Below are 12,545 nucleotides of genomic sequence, written 5' to 3' on the forward strand. Positions count from 1 at the left end.
TATATATATATATATATATATATATATATATGAAAATTTTGAAAATATGCATCATTTTTTTACATCATTTTTTATATCGCTCCAAAAAATACGGCTTAACTGTACCGCCTTGAAATTTTTTGATTTATGGAACGACTTTTTTTCGAAAAGAACCTGTTTTCTACATATTTGCGAAATTCACTTTTACCGGTATTTAATTGATTAAGTCGTGGCTCTCATCTACAGGCATCATGTTGCCGATAGCGTACGTGTACTTCGATTCTGTTTACATAAATGACGAGTTTTTATAGAAAAAGTTTTCTAGGATACCTAATTTTTGAAGAATATCCGAGAAAAAAAAATTGGCCAATTGTGAATGAAAAATGTGTGATTGCCGAAAATTGTTCTTGTATTTCGTTCTTTAATTTTCACTGTGATAAATAGCTCTAGCAGTTATAGATTGATCTCCCTAAACTCCGAACGGCAGCATTTTGAAAAAAAAAAAAAATTCGTTAGCATATTCCGTCCATTGGTTCAAAATTTATAAGCTTTCAAAAAGAGTACATTCGTGAAATATGTGAATAAAAATTTTTGTAAAAAAAAGGCAAGAAAATGGTGATATCTGTACATTAGAGCCAAACTTTTTTGGACCAAAATAAGATTACGGGTGTTATTAAGTTTTACTAAAAAATCATATGCCTTTTATTTAAGTAATTTGAAATTTTGATCTCGGCCTTCCTGGGCGATTCGAATTTGAGATGGAACGAGTCATACTTGTATTGGATACGCCGATCGATTTCTCAATGAAACCGGAAATACTTGTATTGTGATAATAATCGACGGAGGAAAGTTTGAAAAGTCTCTCGACGTTTACGGAATGGCGTATCTGTCTACGAATGTGAGCAGCACGCGTGTTTAAAAAGAAAAGTTCCATTTTGTTGTGTGCGGTTAATCTTTTATACCCGCGTTACTTTTGGGGAAAAAGCTGCGTTGAACATTTTTACGGTAAAGTGCAATTCCGTGGAATGAGTATAAATTAGTTATAAAATAACCAGTGTCGGAGTGATCAAATCGCTCCCTTCTAGTCTCAGTCTTGTGTTCTTTGTAATCCTTACTGTACGATTTGAATTCTCTTTCTAATGACAGAAACCGAATTTAATATTCAAACGGTAACAATTAGCCTATAAATTTGCTAATCAAAATCAACATTACTCAGGTAATTTTGTCAAGGCTTCGCTCGACTGAAATTCTTTATCCAGATCGAATCGGAAGTCAAATAAATATCGATTTAGAACTAAATTGAATGAATATTATTTAAATTTAAATCCCAATGCTTATAATCCGAGGATGAATATTTTTTTACTAATTTTTATAAGAGTCAACCCTTTGAGAGGGAGATAATGTTGAAGACTTAGGACGTCGGTCAGTCGTTTTCGCTCAGCTGCTGAGGTGATAAAAAAGCCAACCGATGGACGTTATCGAACCAAAGTCAAATACTATAATTTATTTCTACGATATGATTATTGAAGTCGACAGCATTATTTTTACGCATAATGTCAATCTGGAGAAACCAGCTGTTCCAGTTGATGTAGAAAAAAACAAAATTCGACAAATATCGTGAGGCACGAGAATTTTTCCGCAATCCATGGGGTAGGTTCTACTAAAAATGATCATGTCTTAAATTATAAAACGTTTTGTAATTTAACACACGATCATTTTCAGTAGGGGGGTCATTGAAACTAGTTATTAGTATTTTTCAACAGACTTAGGAAACTTTTATGAACCGAACAAAGTATCCATATCTACTGATGAATATTACAATATAAATTACTCTTTTACTGGTCTCGAGACTCACTAAATAACTTTATCATAAACAAACTTTTGGCTTGAAAACTAATCGCATGGTCTGTACACCTGCAAATCCGTTACCACGCCCTTAAGTGAATATTGTTACACGTGAGCAGTTGATTACTCATTATTCTTTCGACGATCGGAAAGGTATACTGAAACTATAATACGTAATGCAAACTCAGGAGTAAGTATTACGGACTGTAAATGGTGCTAGACTCGAAAAGATCGACATTGTATCGTTGACTTCTAAATTATATACAACACGAGTATACGCGTAACGTAATTATATTTATTATTTATATTTCAAATTTAAAATAATAAAGTTTAGGGCGAGCGTGACCGTACGAAGGAGATACTGAATTATAGACATTATAATTAGCGGTCTATTATATGACACACTCACAAGTGAACTATAAACTGTTATCAACCGATATATAGACGTTTAAAATAATAATCAAACACATAGTATCGTAGGATTCGAAGTTAGGTTAAATAATAACTAAATCTTCTACAAAGTAAAGTTAACTCTCAAAGATTTGGACATGAACTCATTGCGTTCGCGCTTTGCGAGTATCAAAAGATTGCAGGTACGATCTTGAATGCCCTAAATCATCGAACGACATTTATATCTCAAATCGATTTACTCCTTCATCGTGTACCAGTTTTTTATGTCAGACTAACAGTATGAAAAAACAGCTGGTTAATCGATACACGGGTGCATATTCCAATCCCTTAATGATTCCGGTTTTTAATACGGTGCAGTTCCTGTTAATATCTTGCGACATGCCATAATTTTCGAAACTCGCGTCCAATACGATCGGAAATATAATTGCGTATGCCAGAAAAAAAGTGTAAGCGCTTCTTCAATAGTCAAGATACGCATCAAGTTTTTTTAAACAAGAACCAATGAACGTAAGATGATACTCGAAGTAATGGGTTCAATGGCGTACGATGGCGGTCAGTCGAATAAGCAGATGTGAACGAAAAAATGGAACTGCAGAGGCATGAAATATAGCCAATACAATTTTTGTGGTTTGACAAAATAAATTGTATTCAATCATATTTGTTCTCGTAAACACTTGTGAACTACCCAAACCTTCATTTACACTTAAAGAAAAAAACGGATGTAATTGTTACATGATTACCCCAGAAAATGAAAATCAAAGGACAAGGTCTGAACAATGTGTGCGTTTTGGCTTGGCTCGGTCCAGTAGTTTTCAAGTTATTTACGCGAGATTGAGATATAGTATATTTTGTGCACCGATTATAAAAAGGTCGATTTTCGGTGAGTGACCACCGTCCGTAAGGTGCGACATTTATGAACAGTGAGATAATAGTGCATGAAAGAATTTATTCCAGCACTTTTTAAAATCTCGGAAATTTTCGCAAAGAATGCAAAGGGGTTAGCCTTACTTTTTCTTCATTTTTGGAGCCGAAAATTTATGGTCCCAGATTCGATCTAAACGACCGTTGCCTGACTAATTGGACCCCCAGGAACTCAGAAAATGCAGCGAAAAAGGCGTCGGATCAACAAGAGAGGAAATACGAAGAAAAAAGCACTTGCTGAAAAATATCGAAAACACTGGTTCTCGTTTTTCGCCTGTAACTTATGATGCGTTGATCGCAGCGTAAGGGGTTCGGTGGGTTTCAAAATTTCAAAAAATCGAATTTTTTTTTTTTTGCTTATCTTATAATTGAATATGTTGAGAATATTCCTTTAAAATTTTAAACGATCCGAGTCATATTCTAAGAGATATAGCCTTTGGATGTTTCACCCATCAGGCTATAACCGAGCGCGACGCAGGTATATGGAGGTAGGTATATCGAGGCAGCTGCTTAGCTATTGTTCGTTTGTCGTCTTTGTCCCTTGTTTTTCGCTTACCTTTTCTCCTTTCTTTCCCTTTCTATGGTCACATTGAATTAGTTATTTAACCTATTTTAGTACTGGAATTTAGTTGAATGTTGTCAGTCAAACTGCAAGGTTGCTTGAAGTTATAAGTATTCGTTGTGAATTTTATCGAGGTTATTATAAATTTTGTGAAAAATGCATAAAGTTACAAGATCTGATCAAGCATCGGGTGCTCAGAGAAAAGATAGACCCAAAAAAGAAGACAATCTTTCAACCCTAAGAGTGCAGAGGTAGACGAGAAATCTTTCACCAGCACGTCTGCGAAAAAACTGAGGGGTCAAGACGAAATACACGTGCCAGAAGACGGTACTCTTGAGTATGTCATTATAGACTTTTTTTTAGTATTTTCAACACTATCAACTTTAGTGAAGTGCGGTAATATAATAAATGAAAATGGACAGGACAAAGTGTGTAATGGTAAAGTTGATTTTAAACAGTGTGTGAAATTTGGTCTTGGATTTAAAATTTAGGTGGAATGCGAAAATTGTATGCCGAGAGAAATTTTATCATGCCGAAAAATTGGTAGATCATACGAAATAAATCGCAAGTTTATTTTTGTGATGCGAATACTAGGCTTAGGACTTGCCGGATGTAAAAAATTCTGTGGTTTGATGGATATAAGTTCCTCATTCTTGAATGCATCAACGTACAATTTTTATGTTGATAAAATACATGAGTGCGTCATAACTATTGCCGAATCAATTTTGTTGTCTGCTGCAAATCAAGAAAAAAAATTAACGTGTGATGAGAATAATGTTGAAGATACGACAGATGTTACCGTGCCAGGATCAAAAATAGTCGACATTGCTGCATATGTCGCTGCCGGTACTTATAATGAAGGAATCGCAGCATTATTACTGTTTATGCACGGGATGGATTTAAAACTTGGCCGAAATAGCCACGAGTACGCACGAAAAGAGGATGAAAGCCGCATACTTGCAGCAGAAAAAAAAGCTGATGCTGAGACTCGAGAAGCAAGAGTTCGTCGCAGACAAGAGCAAAAAGATGTTCTGGATATTTCCACTGCAGCAGGCACTTTATTATATAGTGCTGGAATCGATGACTCTATGTAAGTTAAAAAAAGAACTTTTTTTTTACATGTTATTTGAATGTAAATCTTCAATCGCGTTTTTCTCGAAACTACATTTTTGAAATCGATGGTCACGATTTCTCGAAAACTTATGAACCGATCTCTTTCAAATTTTGCACACTTCTTCAAAATAACATTATCTCGTGCTTGAACGAAGGAATTTTTTTTTTCTATTCCAAGTAATTTTTCAACGCCATGAAGGGTGCAAATTTTACTCAAAATAAAGGTTTTCTGTTTTCAACGCCGCCAAAAATGTAATTTTTGTTTTTTTTTTTTTCTTCGTCCAAGCACGAGTTTTAAACATATACTAACAGAAAATTTTTGGTTTTTGCATTCCAGATGAATCTGTCGTGAGTTATCGTGACTACGCTGAGAGAACTTTTTTTTGCGGGGTCAAAGGAGACGACGTGTCCACGCCTGAATTTTCAATATTTTTCAATGAAAATTTCACAAACTACTAATCAAATATGAATCTTTTATGTGTGGAACTGATGGAATGAAATATTCTGTTGATTAAATAAAAAAAAAATCATAAAAACGTACCTATTTTGAGCTTTTGAAACCCACCTAACCCCGTGATGAGACTGCGCCGGAAATTTTTGGTCCCAAAGTCAATCTAAAAGACCGTTTCCTGACTGATTGGACCCCCCGGAACTCAGAGAACGCAGCGAAAAGAGCGTGGGATCAACAGGAAAGAAGTTACGAAGGAAAATGCGCCTGCTGAAAAATGTCGAAATCTGAGGTTCTGGTTTTTTGGCTGTAACTTTTTATCCGCTGCTCGCAGCGTATCGGGACTGCGCTTAATCGATTTGTCTCGCAAAATTGCGTCCGAATAGTGCCAGAAAAAATTAATTCCAGCACTTTTCAAATATTATTCGTCACGTAATATTTTTGATGTGTTCTGATACTGAAAATATTTATTGCTATTCCAGGTACAACCCGAGGTGGTTATCGGTGGTTGTTCGAGGTGGTTGGCGATTGTTGGAGGTGGTCGGAGGTGGACGAGGAGGAGGAGGAACTGAACTGAGTCTCAAAGCCCTGTTGACATAAAAGCAGCTATTCGATAGAAATTATAGTTTATAGTTTACACAGCCCATTGCATGATATTTGATTATAAATACATATGTTTCAATGTATTTAGGAATAATTTATCAAATATACAGAGGTCATGTGCAAATAATAAATGAATTGATTCGACCGCAGTTTGATGTATTCATTAGAGCTTTGACAATAAATTGAGGCTTTGTTACTTCTTTTATTTTATTATGGATGATCAAAAACATTTCCGACTAATCGTGCTGTGGAAGCATGGGGATTAAACCAAATGTAGCAAAAGATTAGAAACAGTGTATGTAGAGTACGGGTATTTTTCTAATAATGCAAATAGAATAGAATACCACGCCTTGCGAATTAGCTTTCCAGTCAGAGATGAATGATGAATTTTAAGGACTGCATTATCGTTGTTGAATACTCTATGCCTCATGGGAAAAGAAAATCTGTAACGACAAACTTGATGCACCGGATCATCGTCGACTTTAACTTTTGAAATGTCCTACCATTTCCGAACACCTCCAACCATCCTATTTACCTATATTACCAGATTAGCTATGATATGAAAAGAGAAGAATTATTCATTTCGAATTGGGATTCTATTCGACGCGCGCTCGATGTATTCCATGACATTAGTATTCATAATTATTCCAACAACTTTTCATTTGCTCTCTCGATCTTGAAGTTTCATAGGCATAGAATCGAAACGTTGTTTTAGCTGGTCGCAAGTGAAGTATCTGCGTTGGGTGGAGGAGCAGAATTGTTTTTCGAAAAGTATTCGGATGGAACAAAATTCAGAGTAACTGTAATACATCACGGATGCGCCAATTTTGATTAAGATGAAACGGATGCTTCGTATATGAGACGGTATTTAACGCTGCGTAGTGATTTAAAGACCTAGAAAGGTGATAGGGAGAGAAAGAACGACGCTTCTTAACATTTCGAGTGTATTTTAACACACATTTGAAAGATACGAGCGAAATTTTTCATCATCCAACTGTCGCAGAACGGCAGCGTTATTAGCCGAGCCGTTCACTGAAGAGAATATCCTCAGTCAAAGGCTGACCATCGAAGGGCCTGGCCGCTTGAGTCTGGAATCGGCAGGAGAGATGAAGTGTGTATTTCTTGTATGAAACGTGAAAACTAAAAGCATTATACATCATATCATATCATCATACATCGTACACCATACATCATACATCATACATCGTACATCATACATCATCATACATAGTATCAGAGTTCAAAACCATAGTTTGGATGTCGGGCGTTCAGAAAGTGACGTCACCAATTCAAAATCAGCTAGCCGAATTCCTCAGTCTGGAACGAACCGCGCAGTAGAGCGGACGGATGAGAGTCGCGCTCCGCAAACTTCGAGTACCGGGTTCTCAACCTCCCGGATCCCGCGCTTCGGGTCCGCTACGTATTTCGAGTACCAGGTTCTCAACCTCCCGGATCTTGCGCTTCGGGTCCGCTACGCGGTGAAACTCGACTTCCAGGATAAGCGCTCCGTGGTTCCTGGTTCATGTTTACAATAAATTATTTCAATTCGTTTTTCGCGCAACCCCAAATTCGGTAGCTGTCAGTCCGCTAATAAAATTTCTCGACTTCCAGGATAAGCGCTCCGTGGTTCCTGGTTCATGTTTACAATAAATTATTTCAATTCGTTTTTCGCGCAACCCCAAATTCGGTAGCTGTCAGTCCGCTAATAAAATTTCTCGACTTCCAGGATAAGCGCTCCGTGGTTCCTGGTTCATGTTTACAACAAATTATTTCAATTCGTTTCTCGCGCAACCCCAAATTCGGTAGCTGTCAGTCCGCTAATAAAATTTCTCGACTTCTAGGATAAGCGCTCCGTGGTTCCTGGTTCATGTTTACAATAAATTATTTCAATTCGTTTTTCGCGCAACCCCAAATTCGGTAGCTGTCAGTCCGCTAATAAAATTTCTCGACTTCCAGGATAAGCGCTCCGTGGTTCCTCGTTCATGTTTACAATAAATTATTTCAATTCGTTTTTCGCGCAACCCCAAATTCGGTAGCTGTCAGTCCGCTAATAAAATTTCTCGACTTCCAGGATAAGCGCTCCGTGGTTCCTGGTTCATGTTTACAATAAATTATTTCAATTCGTTTTTCGCGCAACCCCAAATTCGGTAGCTGTCAGTCCGCTAATAAAATTTCTCGACTTCCAGGATAAGCGCTCCGTGGTTCCTGGTTCATGTTTACAATAAATTATTTCAATTCGTTTTTCGCGCAACCCCAAATTCGGTACCTGTCAGTCCGCTAATAAAATTTCTCGACTTCCAGGATAAGCGCTCCGTGGTTCCTGGTTCATGTTTACAATAAATTATTTCAATTCGTTTTTCGCGCAACCCCAAATTCGGTACCTGTCAGTCCGCTAATAAAATTTCTCGACTTCCAGGATAAGCGCTCCGTGGTTCCTCGTTCATGTTTACAATAAATTATTTCAATTCGTTTTTCGCGCAACCCCAAATTCGGTAGCTGTCAGTCCGCTAATAAAATTTCTCGACTTCCAGGATAAGCGCTCCGTGGTTCCTGGTTCATGTTTACAATAAATTATTTCAATTCGTTTTTCGCGCAACCCCAAATTCGGTAGCTGTCAGTACGCTAATAAAATTTCTATAACTTTATATTCTTCTCGTAATCTTTTTGGTCAAATATGTCGATAAAAAAATTATATTAAACCTTACACATTATTTTTGATTTGTTCTCATGCTGAAAATATTTATTAGTATTCGAGGTATAACTCGAGGTGGTTGGCGGTGGTCGTTGGGGGTGGTTGAAGATGGTCGGCGGTGGACGAGGAGGAGGACAAGGAGGACGAGGATTTGTGCTCGGTGAGTGAAACACTTTTATAATATTTCATGGCAATTGTAATTATATTTTATTTGAAATATTTCAAACTAGTCATGTTTACAATAAATTATTTCAATTCATTTTTCGTGCAAGCACATATTCAGTAGCTATGAATAATCTTATACAATTTATTATATTATTGATTAATTAATTAATATTCTTATAATATTTGATGGCAATTGTAATTATATTTCATCTGAAATATTACAAACTTGTCACGTTTACAATAAATTATTTCAATTCATTTTTCGTGCAAGCACATATTCAGTGGTTATAAATAATCTTATACAATTTATTATATTATTAATTGATTAATTAATATTCTTATAATATTTCATGGCAATTGTAATTATATTTCATCTGAAATATTACAAACTTGTCACGTTTACAATAAATTATTTCAATTCATTTTTCGTGCAAGCACATATTCAGTAGCTATGAATAATCTTGTACAATTTATTATATTATTAATTAATTGAATAATTACATCAATCCTTACACAATATTTTTGATGTGTTCCTATACTAAAAATATTCATTACTATTCCAGGTATTACCCGAGGTGGTCGGAGGTGGACGAGGAGGAGGACGAGCTGGACGAGGAGGAGGACCAGGTGGACGAGGAGGAGGACGAGGTGGACGAGGAGGAGGCGGGGTGGGTCGTGGGAGAGGACCTCTCCTCTTCTCAGAGGAGGGGCGGGGGAGGGGCCGGGAAGGGGGGAGAGGTGGGTGGGGAGGGGGAAGGGAAGGGAGGGCTGGGAAGGGAAGGGAAGGGACGGGGAGGGTGGCGGGGAGGGTCGAGGGAGGGAGGGAGGGAGGGAGGGAGGGAGGGAGGGTGGGCGGGAGGGAGGAAGGGAGGGAGGGAGGGCGGGAGGGAGGGCGCGAGAGGGGGGGGGGGGGGGGGGGGGGGGGGGTGTACTGCTCTATCAACTCTAACAGGCTCGCATCGACATCCGTCCTCCACTCTCTCCCTCCCCCCCGCCCGCCCGCTCTCCCTCCCTCCCTCGCCCCCTCCCGCCCCCCCCTGCCCCTCCCCCCTCCCCCCTCCCCCTCTTCCTCCCCGCCCCCTCCCCCTCCCCGCCACCCACCTCTCCCCTTCCCTTCCCTTACCCCTCCCCGCCCACCTCTCCCCCTTCCCTGCCCCTCCCCCTCCCCTCCTCTGAGGAGAGGAGAGGTCCTCTCCCACGACCCACCCCGCCTCCTCCTCGTCCACCTCGTCCTCCTTCTCGTCCACCTGGTCCTCCTCCTCGTCCAGCTCGTCCTCCTCCTCGTCCACCTCCGACCACCTCGGGTAATACCTGGAATAGTAATGAATATTTTTAGTATAGGAACACATCAAAAATATTGTGTAAGGATTGATGTAATTAATCAATTAATTAATAATATAATAAATTGTACAAGATTATTCATAGCTACTGAATATGTGCTTGCACGAAAAATGAATTGAAATAATTTATTGTAAACGTGACAAGTTTGTAATATTTCAGATGAAATATAATTACAATTGCCATGAAATATTATAAGAATATTAATTAATTAATCAATAATATAATAAATTGTATAAGATTATTCATAGCTACTGAATATGTGCTTGCACGAAAAATGAATTGAAATAATTTATTGTAAACATGACTAGTTTGAAATATTTCAAATAAAATATAATTACAATTGCCATGAAATATTATAAAAGTGTTTCACTCACCGAGCACAAATCCTCGTCCTCCTTGTCCTCCTCCTCGTCCACCGCCGACCATCTTCAACCACCCCCAACGACCACCGCCAACCACCTCGAGTTATACCTCGAATACTAATAAATATTTTCAGCATGAGAACAAATCAAAAATAATGTGTAAGGTTTAATATAATTTTTTTATCGACATATTTGACCAAAAAGATTACGAGAAGAATATAAAGTTATAGAAATTTTATTAGCGTACTGACAGCTACCGAATTTGGGGTTGCGCGAAAAACGAATTGAAATAATTTATTGTAAACATGAACCAGGAACCACGGAGCGCTTATCCTGGAAGTCGAGAAATTTTATTAGCGGACTGACAGCTACCGAATTTGGGGTTGCGCGAAAAACGAATTGAAATAATTTATTGTAAACATGAACCAGGAACCACGGAGCGCTTATCCTGGAAGTCGAGAAATTTTATTAGCGGACTGACAGGTACCGAATTTGGGGTTGCGCGAAAAACGAATTGAAATAATTTATTGTAAACATGAACCAGGAACCACGGAGCGCTTATCCTGGAAGTCGAGAAATTTTATTAGCGGACTGACAGGTACCGAATTTGGGGTTGCGCGAAAAACGAATTGAAATAATTTATTGTAAACATGAACCAGGAACCACGGAGCGCTTATCCTGGAAGTCGAGAAATTTTATTAGCGGACTGACAGCTACCGAATTTGGGGTTGCGCGAAAAACGAATTGAAATAATTTATTGTAAACATGAACCAGGAACCACGGAGCGCTTATCCTGGAAGTCGAGAAATTTTATTAGCGGACTGACAGCTACCGAATTTGGGGTTGCGCGAAAAACGAATTGAAATAATTTATTGTAAACATGAACGAGGAACCACGGAGCGCTTATCCTGGAAGTCGAGAAATTTTATTAGCGGACTGACAGCTACCGAATTTGGGGTTGCGCGAAAAACGAATTGAAATAATTTATTGTAAACATGAACCAGGAACCACGGAGCGCTTATCCTAGAAGTCGAGAAATTTTATTAGCGGACTGACAGCTACCGAATTTGGGGTTGCGCGAGAAACGAATTGAAATAATTTGTTGTAAACATGAACCAGGAACCACGGAGCGCTTATCCTGGAAGTCGAGAAATTTTATTAGCGGACTGACAGCTACCGAATTTGGGGTTGCGCGAAAAACGAATTGAAATAATTTATTGTAAACATGAACCAGGAACCACGGAGCGCTTATCCTGGAAGTCGAGAAATTTTATTAGCGGACTGACAGCTACCGAATTTGGGGTTGCGCGAAAAACGAATTGAAATAATTTATTGTAAACATGAACCAGGAACCACGGAGCGCTTATCCTGGAAGTCGAGTTTCACCGCGTAGCGGACCCGAAGCGCAAGATCCGGGAGGTTGAGAACCTGGTACTCGAAATACGTAGCGGACCCGAAGCGCGGGATCCGGGAGGTTGAGAACCCGGTACTCGAAGTTTGCGGAGCGCGACTCTCATCCGTCCGCTCTACTGCGCGGTTCGTTCCAGACTGAGGAATTCGGCTAGCTGATTTTGAATTGGTGACGTCACTTTCTGAACGCCCGACATCCAAACTATGGTTTTGAACTCTGATACTATGTATGATGATGTATGATGTACGATGTATGATGTATGATGTATGGTGTACGATGTATGATGATATGATATGATGTATAATGCTTTTAGTTTTCACGTTTCATACAAGAAATACACACTTCATCTCTCCTGCCGATTCCAGACTCAAGCGGCCAGGCCCTTCGATGGTCAGCCTTTGACTGAGGATATTCTCTTCAGTGAACGGCTCGGCTAATAACGCTGCCGTTCTGCGACAGTTGGATGATGAAAAATTTCGCTCGTATCTTTCAAATGTGTGTTAAAATACACTCGAAATGTTAAGAAGCGTCGTTCTTTCTCTCCCTATCACCTTTCTAGGTCTTTAAATCACTACGCAGCGTTAAATACCGTCTCATATACGAAGCATCCGTTTCATCTTAATCAAAATTGGCGCATCCGTGATGTATTACAGTTACTCTGAATTTTGTTCCATCCGAATACTTTTCGAAAA

This window comes from Neodiprion pinetum, chromosome 4 (genome assembly GCF_021155775.2).
Source record: "Neodiprion pinetum isolate iyNeoPine1 chromosome 4, iyNeoPine1.2, whole genome shotgun sequence".
Lineage (NCBI taxonomy): Eukaryota > Metazoa > Arthropoda > Insecta > Hymenoptera > Diprionidae > Neodiprion > Neodiprion pinetum.